This window comes from Suricata suricatta, chromosome 14 (genome assembly GCF_006229205.1).
Source record: "Suricata suricatta isolate VVHF042 chromosome 14, meerkat_22Aug2017_6uvM2_HiC, whole genome shotgun sequence".
NCBI lineage: Eukaryota > Metazoa > Chordata > Mammalia > Carnivora > Herpestidae > Suricata > Suricata suricatta.
The window spans coordinates 53,111,665-53,121,084 of NC_043713.1; the positions used below are offsets into that span (position 1 = coordinate 53,111,665).

General features: G+C 43.1%; 1 non-coding gene across 1 annotated transcript; it reads right to left on the reverse strand.

Moving 5' to 3' along the window:
- Window positions 1-698: 698 nt before the first annotated feature.
- Window positions 699-801, reverse strand: LOC115278562. Its single transcript, XR_003902967.1, has one exon. It is a non-coding gene; the product is annotated as a U6 spliceosomal RNA (small nuclear RNA).
- Window positions 802-9,420: the final 8,619 nt, after the last annotated feature.

The window sequence follows — 9,420 nt, forward strand, 5'->3', positions numbered from 1 at the left end:
TTCAGAGTGAGGTTGGACTTGAGTCATGGCTTCAGGCTTCGCTATCCCTGACACTTTGGAAATTGTCGCAGTCCGCCGGGAGGATGATGAATTGAGAAGGGACAAAACCCCATGATAGAAGCCTGGGGAATACCACAGTATAGGAAGAGGAACTGGCAAAGGATCCTGAGACTGGGTGGCAAAGAGGTAGAAGGGAATTCAAAGAGGGTGTGAAATATCAAAAGATGAGAAAAAGAATATTTTAAACAGGAGGAATGCTCATGAACAGAAATATCTCAGAGAAGTCAAACAAGATTGAGACCTAGAAGTGGCCATTGGGTATTAAAACAGAATAATCATAGATGATCTTGACAAAACTAGAAAATGGAGAGTGGTTGAAGAATGAATAAAAGTGAAGCAGGAAACAGGGTTCTTCTGAGAAGCTTGGCGGGAAAGGGCAGGAAGAACATAGGTTGCAAGCCATGACCTAGACTCGGACCAGGGAGGGTTTCTTTTGTTGAGGTGGGAACACTGGATGTAATTAGGTGTCACAGCAAAGCTCCCTTTGAAGAGGGAAACACTAACATAGAATGAAGAAAGTGGATGATGAATAGATTAGGTCCTAAGAAGGTGAAATTGGAGGCGATCCAGCAAAAAATTAAAAAAAAATTTTAAAGACGGAAGATGAAGCCTTGAGGTGGAGCTGGGGGCTCATTATGCCACAGTGAGAACAAATCTGCCTGTCATCCTTGCCAGGGGCCATGCTAATCTCCTCTGTTTCGTTCCAATTTTAGTCTCGGTGCTGCCGCAGCATGCGGGCACCTCGGTGAGAACAAAGAAGGGGGAAACAGGGATGCTGATAGAGTTAGGCGCCGGACTACAGGAAATCATGAGAATTCCCATTATACTGTTCCCTGCCTCTTTTTCTTTGCTCTCAGTACAGTCAAAGTCAAAGTCATTTGCTGAGAATAGAGATTAAGTTAGAGCAGAGTGGGTTCAAAGAAAATTTAGATTAAAGAGAAATAGCATGAGCAGAGAGAGGAAAGAACCAATTAGGAAAAAGAAGGATCACCGGACAATGCAGGGAACCGAGCCTCAGTTGGAGAACATGAATGTGTGAGTTAACAGCAGCACCAAACTGTGGGCTCTCAAGTCCTCTCCAGCGGATCTCCGTGGTGGGGTGTGGCCACTGAGAAATCAGGCTACGGGGCTGACTTCAAACCAGGCATTGTAGAGCAGGTGCCTTGGAAGGGCACTGAGTTCAGGGAGATAAAATGACAACTATTTCATGTGTTCCCCCTCACCTCTCTACAAAAAAAGATATCCTTGCCCCTGTTTTACACAGGATTAGACTGTCACTCATGGAGGCTTATCTTTGTTCCGTCTCAGCCCATCTCACCCTGCCTGCGAGACCTTTGTGGAGAGAGTCAGCTGGACCTTCAGAATCAAAGCCACCGCCTCTCCCTGCACCACACTGCCTCTCTGGCTGCCCGCTATTAAACTAAACAGGAAGAAGGGGTTAAGTGCTGTGTCCTATTCCCTTTCTGGGACCCTCTGTTTTGCATCATAAATCCAGGTGATACATACAAGTGTTTTAGCCCCTGGAAGGAAAGCACTATGCTAATTCTGAGGATGTATAAATGGTGTACCAAATTGCTCTGAGCGATGTTCACACAGTGATAAACTCATTTACGATACAGGATTATTAAAACCTAATCTCTGTTGTTGTTGGGTTTTTTTTTTTTTGGTGGGATTTTTTTTTTTATTGGTTCCAACTGAGTTTCCTTGGCCTTAGCAGCAATCTCTATGCTGAGAAAAATGAGAAACGATCTTCAGTGAGGGCACTGTAAGGCTTTACAGCAGAAGCCGTAAACCAGAATCACACACTCATCCAAGCACAGATTCCATTTCCTCATCCCTTTGGTGGTGATTTATGTCGTTGTACCAAAGCTATTCCCAAAACACTGGAAAGTAGGAAAAACGATATTTTATGATTAAGTATACAATTGTAGCCAAAGAATTTAAAATGTTTTAACAGGATGGTTTCAATCCCCACTTTATGGGAGGGGAGCTCAACACACACAAATATATAGTAGCTCCTCACTTTTTGCCTCTGAGGCTCTCTCTGAAATCCTCGGCAGCCCTCGGAGCTTGGAGAGCTTGACCAGCTCCAAAGCATAATAAATTTTGAATGTTGAATTCTTTGGCTGAGTGGACCTATGTAAAGTCAATAAATACATTAACTTTTTAAGTGAAACTTATTCAGTGCCTTCTTCCAGGGCCCTCAAATACGGCCTGATCTCTGGAGCACAGAAGAAACGAGACAGGAAGCTGGTCCCTACTTATGCACTGAGCCCTCCTTTTGGGGGAGTTGCCTTTTCTTGGTCTCTCTTCTTCCTTGTGCTGAGAAAAGAGAGCCGGTCAGAGGTCCTGATGATGATGTCTGGCACATCCTACCCAAAGGCAGGGGCACCCAAAAGAAAGGTGCCCTGAGATGGAAGCCAACAGCCCAGTCCTGGTCAGAACAGGCTCAAGAAATGGGAATTACTCAGGTCCATTTGGTCCCTTGCCAAATCTACTGGGAAGCAACCTTATGCAGGAACTAAGTGACCTCTAACTTGGCCCTGTGATAAACGTCTGATGCGGAATTTATCAACAAAATTGCTCCCAAACACTCTTTATATCATTAAATGATGACTGCATACACTGAAAGAAAACATAGCCATATATTTTTAAAGGCCATGTGAAACTCTGAAATGCCCAGAACTCGGGAGACCCCCCCAAAAAATGAACCACCAGAGTCCAGAGTCAAAGCCAAACAGCAAAATCGTTTATTTCAGGTTCGAACCCGGACCTCTGCTCACTCCCAGCTGGTATAGCGGAGAGAGAGAGAGAGCCCCGTGCAGGAGGCTCACGTCCTTTTTATAGGCTGGCCCAAACAAGTCAGGGGTGTTCCATGGTCACAGCACTTACACTGGCCAAGATCTAAGTCCAGACATTCTGCATTCCCCGATTGGATCCCGCCACAGTTTGAACATCCAGTACTCCCCGCCCCAATGTCGAGCCACACGGCTGATCCCACCCTACACACAGCGCTCCAAGCGTATGTACAGAAGCAGAACAAGCGGAGCAGGCTAAGTTTCGGTTTGCCTAGGTCTAATTTTTAAGTTCCCCACAACTCTTAGGTTCCTCAACTCATCCATCAATTTTATTGAAATATTCTTTAAAGCTCTTAAGTTACAAGTTTTGGTTGTCTTTACTTATGCAGATACTGAGGAAACTACTACAGTCTACGATATAAGACTAACAAAATTAGCATCAGGTCTTGCTGGAACTTTGCACCATGCTAACCTTGTTAGGGTGGCCATTACTGTCTCCTGCATAGCAGCTGATTATTTTACCTAAAATATGTGCAACAGGGGTGCCTGGGTGGCTCAGTCGGTTAAGCTTCTGACTTCAGCTCAGGTCATGATCTTACGGTTTGTGAGTTCAAGCCCTTCATCGGGCTCTGTGCTGACAGCTCAGAGCCTGGAGCCTGCTTCAGATTCTACATCTCCCTCTTTCTCTGCCCCTCCCTTGCTCATGCTATCTGTTTGTCTCTCAAAAATAAATAAGCATTAAAACAATTCTTTAAAAAATATGTGCAACAGACATATTTAATAAGACAATCATGGGACATGGATATTTAAACAATTCTATCCCATATCATCACATTTTAAAAGGTCTCAAACTTACTAATGTCTATAGAGGAACTTGTGTCATCTAAGGGTCCTCTTTGATTTCTGCTCTTACCCCATTGGTCTTTTTTAACCAATTAAAATGGTTTCCATTGTTGTACTTCGAGTTGGCACATGGGATTCCAACTTAATTAAAAAGTTAGACAAAAAGCAGTTCTTTGATAAGAAAGTAGTATCTCCTACTAACTAAGGTGGTGGGGTAAGCTGACATTATGTGCCATTAAATATGATGTGATGTGAGCTCAGCACCATCTATGAAAACTTGTTTCAGAATATGTTCATTCTGAATGCAGTCAAGACTTACTACTGTACTGTCCAATATGGTGGGTCCTGACCACTGTCCACTTCAAATGTGACTAGTTCTAACTGAGACGTGGTATAAGCACAAAATACACACCGGATTTCAAAGACTTAGAATAAAAATAAAAAGTAAAATTGCTCATTAATAATCATTCTATCAATTACATGTTAACATGTGTGGGAAGCGGCAAAGATTCAGCTGCTTGGCCATTTGCTAGCGGATATGTCACTCCCTGAGGGGAGCTGCAAAAATAGGCAGGGGAGCGCCCCTCCCTGTCAGAGGAGAAGCCAGAAGAACAAAGATCAACCGCCTGTAGGCAGGGTAGTATCAGCCCCTCAGGCGCTGTGCTAAAACACTTTAGTTTGGTTCCTCTTTTACCCTAGTTTTAATCCCTTAACCCTGTTTCCTAGCAACCGACCTAGGTCAGCTGCCTTGTTCTCCCGCCTAAAAAGCTTTATAAGATACAGTGTTTGCTGAATAAAAAAGAAGAGGCTTGATCGGATTCCGTGTGCTGTCTCCACTCTCTGCATCTCCCTCCTGCCCTGTTCTCTCTCCCTCCCTCAGGAAAAGAACCCGCGACGATTCTCTGCCCTGCCGGTCGGTCGGACGAGACAGGTACCCCGAGTGCACCGGGACCTAGCTTCGGCTAAGACAAACATGATTATACTTTGGCTCTATAAGTTAAATATAAAGTAGATTATTAAAATTAATTTCACCTCTTCCTATTTACATATTTCATGTGGCCACTAGAAAATTTAAACTCAAAATGTGGCTCTTGTTTGGGGCATGCATCACATTTGGGTTGGAGAATACTGCCTTTCATTCAACTTCTAGTTAGTTCATAGGACATGCAGGAGAAAGAAGTTAAAAGGCACCAACTGGAAACAATTAGCCGAATCTAAGATGGGGAAGGTACTGCGACAGACCTCCAGCGAGCACGGGTCACAGACAGCTGCTGGTCTGCTAACTGTTTGTGGTCGGGCCATGATAAGACCAGGAGCTTGCACGAGAATCTAAATCACCTGTGTCACATGCTACACACGCTCCTGCATGGTTCAGACGACATCATTTTCATAGCAAAACGTAGTCAACAAAGAAAACTTGTCCCTTCCTAGGGGCGGGAGGAGGAGACAAAAAAGACATTTTGGGACAACTGGAGAAATATTCATATGTGTTTGGGCAAGAGGCAGAATGATTACGCCTTCTCACACATGTTAACATGTAATTGATAGAAGTTCTTTTGAACTTACTGAGGCAGCGTTCGTGAGAGAAACCGATGAACTCTTCCTGGGTTGGGTTCTAGACTCGAAAACAATGAGCTGCCTGACAAGATATCCTTCCGTGGAGCCCATGGAGTGGAGTGCAAAAGTGGAAGCAGATCAACTTCTACTTAATTTATAATGGAATCACATTGCCCAAGAGACCCCAAGATTGGCCATCAATGCTATCTATCTGCAAAGACCCTAAAGTGATGCCTGAACTCTGAACCCATGTCAACACAAAATGGCTCACCAAAAATACAACCACCAGGGCAATGAACAAGAGAGACCCTGTATGATTTCAGAAGCAAAACAGGCCAGATACTTAGTCGATAGATGGAGTTTCTTTCCTTTGCAGGGCGGGAAGTCCCTGCTAATTTTGTGCAGCAAGATATCAGATAGACCAGTGACCCTCATTGTTGTTTTTCATACCCTCTCTTTCTCAAATGGGTGCTTATTTTAATCTTTATTGTGAAAAATTTTAAACATACACAGATGCAAAAGAAATCATATAATGAACACTTTATTACTCAGTTCAACAATCACCGACATTTTGTGATTTCTTTTCATCTCTTCCCTCACTGTCTTTGCTCACTGGCAATATTTTAAAGCCAATAGCAAAAATTATATTATGTTATACATGAATTAAGTGGGAGTTCTTAACTTTTTTATTGCACTGGTCTTCTTTCTCATTTGACCATTGTAGAGTGAATTGTTGCCGGGTGATTACGAAAAGACCACCAATGCCAAATAGAAGCGAGGCATGATTTTATTCACAGCTGCATGCTTTTATTACAGCGGGCCAAACCTGATCTCCCTGGTGTTAAGGAGCAGAGAATGGCCCCGAACAAAGGGGGCAGTGAGATTATATGAACAGAACAGGCCATTATTTAGTTAACCAATTACAATTCACAGTATTCCTTGGTCATCAATTACATTGTAATACACAGACGGTAGTTTTGGTGGGAACTTATCATTTTAAGGTTCTTTGTCCCTTTAGAATGACCAGTCATAGTTAGACACCTAAGATACCACGAGAGACAGTGACCAGGTGACTTTCACCTGTGGACTTTGTTTCAGCCAGGTCTTAGTAGAAGGGTGGGGTTAATTAACAGAATCTTGAAAAACAAGTTAAACTTCAGGTTACAATGTTCCTTATCGAGTTACATTCTTAGGGTCTTTCCAGATTACCCAATCTTTAATTATTCACCGGAACGGGAGTTTAAACCGAACCTAAGCTCTCTGATATCTTATAAGTTGACCTCGTACATTTCATAAGTTGACCTATAACATGAATGATTTGCAGTGATGAAACTTTTCATTTAACACATGTGACCAGATCATTAGAAGCTACACGCCATCTGCATAGGACGTAGAGGCCATGGAATCATGCATCTTAACCACAATAACCTTATGCACCTTTGGTATGTCTCTCGTTGGTGAAGAGGAGCCTGCATTTCCAACTGTATAGGTTTAGGAAATTTTTAAGGTATATATTCATATGTGAAAATGATATGAACATCACATTGCTCTCTTTGGGTTTCGATCTCTCCTATTTCTTTGGTAAGAAATGTCTTTCCAAGTCAACTATAAATCTCCTGATTCAAATACAAATAATCCTGTGTGCTTGTTTCATGCTTAAAATATACTTTCACATGAGAAAACTTTTTTTTTTAAGACAAAATGGATTCTGAATAAATCAATGGCAAAAAATCTAAATCTAAAACCAGTCAGTCATTGTAGGCTCTAAGCCAGATAAGGTGAACTATCTTTTTCTATGTGGAGCTCTGGGAAGGAAAAAAAATCCTGATTTGCATTACCCTCAAGAAATTTACATGAAAATGGAGGTGTCAGAGGAGGTGTGTGTGAAAGACTCCAGCAAGAGAGGGAGGAAGGAGGGCAGACATTGCTGTAAGTGACCTAAAGTAGTACAGCATGTCCCGCAGCGCCTTGTCACTCTGATAGGTGAGCTTCTCTTAGAACCAAAGTTCTGAAGCTACATTGTCTGCCTGGATCTTGGGGGCGCTAAGATCTCATACAGTATAAAAATTCCTTCTACTGGCTGCAGGGAAGCAATGAATATTCCAAAAGTTTCGTCTAGGTTGAGCCTTCTAGGTTTCCTTGCTCCTTAGTGATACAGCACAACACTTGGCGGGAGTGCAAAAATCTAAGATAGGTCACCCTCCTCTCTGTCAAGAGTTTAGTTGGCACCTGGTAAAAAACAAACAAACAAAAAACAGCAACAACAAAACTGCTCATTCATTCTTTTTAAAAAATTTTAACCATTTCTTTTATTTTTGAGAGACAGACAGAGCATGAGTGGGGGAGGGGTAGAGAGAGAGGGAGACACAGAATCCAAAGCAGACTCCAGCCTCTGAGCTGTTAGCACAGAGCCCAACGTGGGGCCCAAACTCCGGAACCCTGAGGTTATGATCTAAGCCAAGTCAGAGGCTTAACTGACTGAGCCACTCAGGCGACCCTGCCCATTCATTCTACAGCAGCCTCCAGGAGAAATAGCAGTGACATTGAGAGGATGTCCTCAGATATATTAGGTCCATAAAAGTGGGTTTTCCTTTAAGAACTTCAGGGAGATCGTTACTTTCTGGTTGAATATGTGTTTGGGTATCTTTGCCTATATTAATATTTTGTAAATGAGTCAACTTTGAACTAAAATATTTTACATAATTTGTTATCTATGTGAGGCAAATACATTACTTCAGTTTTTGATTTAGTCATGACACTGAAAATGTACCTCGATAGCATACGGAAAATAAAAGGCTCTATTAGAGTTTGAACCTAACAGTAAGAGACTAAATGTGCAAAGAGACCATATATAATGACAGAGCTGTGACCCACAATCTCTGCAGTGATCAGCCCAGACAATCAGATTTTATCCAAGACTGCCAGCATCCCTATTATGTGCCCTTGCTTCCACTCTGAAGCAACCAGAGAAAGGCAAATCTGTACCCCAAAACAATCTCAGAAGAGGCTCTAGTATGCCCACTTCTAGTTTCCTGAGCCAACACCCTCCAGCCAGGGCAAAACTGAGGCTTCCTTTGTTCCCCCCACTATGAAGCTCTCCCACCCTCCTGCCTGCCTTTTCATCTCTGCCAAACACCAGCAACAGTAGCTGTCTTTCTACAGCAAGCCCTAAATAAATAGTCTACATTTATTCCAGTAGGGATGGTCTTTGCTTATTTCCATAGTTTCCTGAAGGTGTCACCAAAACAGTATGCTCAGTCCTGTGCTGCAAACCGCAGAGTTGGACCAGGTGCGGTGCCCACACACTCTCCCTGCCATTTGCTGTTGGCAGCTTGTGCAGGTCTCCAACCAGGTCTGAACTCCACTCCTCTTGCTTTGACATCCTTGGCTGTTTATCCTGTTTGGTAATGAGGTTTTATTATTGATTCTCAATCGTTTGTGGGGTAAGACCGCTCCTTTTCGTTCTGGGTTTTTTTGTTTTGTTTTGTTTTGTTTTGTTTTGTTTTGTTTGCTCTTTTGTGCTACTGCCATGCGCAGTGCTGTTTAAAAGCGTTGTTCATTATAAGGAGAATCACAGGGGAGAACTGAGGCATAGACCCAATAAACCTGTGTTTCCAGCCATCCTTCACAGACTGATGAGTTTGTGGTCCTCACAGAACCCATGTTCACTTGAACAAACTTTGCTGTGGATCATCAATAAAACCAGATAAAGCTCTTTCCCTTCTTGATTTTTTGGGGATCCTGTGAGCTTAGCTTGGGTCCAAAGAGAGCATTCTTCCTTCTGTGGGGTGGAGTTGGGCAGGACAGTGGGAAGGTGCATACCAAGTGTCACGTCTGTGCTCAGAGGCAGCCAACCATTAGGATGGGGGGCCTGAAACAGGAGGTGTGCATGCATTATAAGCATTACATTCCTTACTACCATGGCCAGACTCTCATGGGGTGTCTCAGTCTAAATCCTCTCCTCTACCTGTGAACTCCCCTCCCCCCACTCCTTCTGTGTACTCCCCTTACAATATAAATTCTCATGCATATCTTTCTAAATGGAATGACGTCATCAGGGATGACTGGCTCTTCAGTGGCCCCTCTGGGAAACATTTGAACAAAATTGGCCATTTGAGAGGTACCTCAGGAAAGAAAGGGAGTAAGATGTCACAAGCTCAGT